Genomic DNA, 1,022 nt, shown 5'->3' with positions numbered 1-1,022 from the left:
GGAGATGAGTAACCCAAAAGCGAAGGCGTGGTTAGAATTCCAGTATAAATACAAACAAAGCAAATGGAGTTTTAGGCTTCTGGACAGGAGAGGCAAATTGAGAGAGGTTGACCAGGGAAAGAATGGTAAAGGAGGGTTATTTAATAAGGTTTGTTATGCAGATTTAAGTCAGAGCCCTCTGGGTGGGCAGTTGTTGGCCAATCCTGCTCTTCCTACTTAGGGAGAGGGAGACATCTGTACAAATGGAAATTTCCTTTACCAAAGGAAAATTTGTGCGCTGTTTTTAGAGGCTTTTGGTTGGTTCTCAATAGCCTTTACTTCAAAATAATTCATATATCAAAGAGGCATATTTGGGGATAGCCTTAACCAGTACCACCTCACTGCTATGTCCCTGGCACAGAGTCGAATTGTGATGGAACTTGTTAGGGAACTGGATAAACCAGTATATTCCCAGAATGTGCCTCGCAAGTGTGTTTGAAGCCTGACAGACACCCGGCCGAGAACTGTGTCTGCTGTGTGAACTGCTGGTCAGGTGTCCTTTTTGAGAGTTGAACCAAAGGATATTTTAAGTCTGTCACTGAAAATATTCGAATGTGTAGGTTTGGAATTGTCGATCCAAGTGAGGTTCAGAAGAATGAAAACAGGGAGATTGAGGTTAATCGACATAGGAACAAGAAACCCATCATGCACTTTATTAGGCGGCTTCTCTCTTTAATACTTTAACTCCCACCTCCTAAATTCTTCTAGGTGGGCTAATAATCAAATTAACAGATTAACAGGAAAAAATCGAAATTTGAATACTCGTGCATGGGGAATTCATAAGCTTGAAAATTTCGAAGACAGTGAGACAACGTTGGGTATCTAAAACATTTTTGGACAAAGGAGAAGGGCAGTGGTGGTGGGCTATTTACAGGTAGTTGAAGAAAGGCGGGACACACTTGGATTGCAAATTCTTGCTGGGCAGCTCAAACAATGGGACACAGCAGGTATCTAACTAATGGAGCCTGCTTGATGTCCCCTTA

This window comes from Pteropus medius, unplaced genomic scaffold, assembly GCF_902729225.1.
Source record: "Pteropus medius unplaced genomic scaffold, Ma_sr-lr_union100, whole genome shotgun sequence".
Classification (NCBI taxonomy): domain Eukaryota; kingdom Metazoa; phylum Chordata; class Mammalia; order Chiroptera; family Pteropodidae; genus Pteropus; species Pteropus medius.
Note: the sequence above shows the minus strand (reverse complement) of the source record.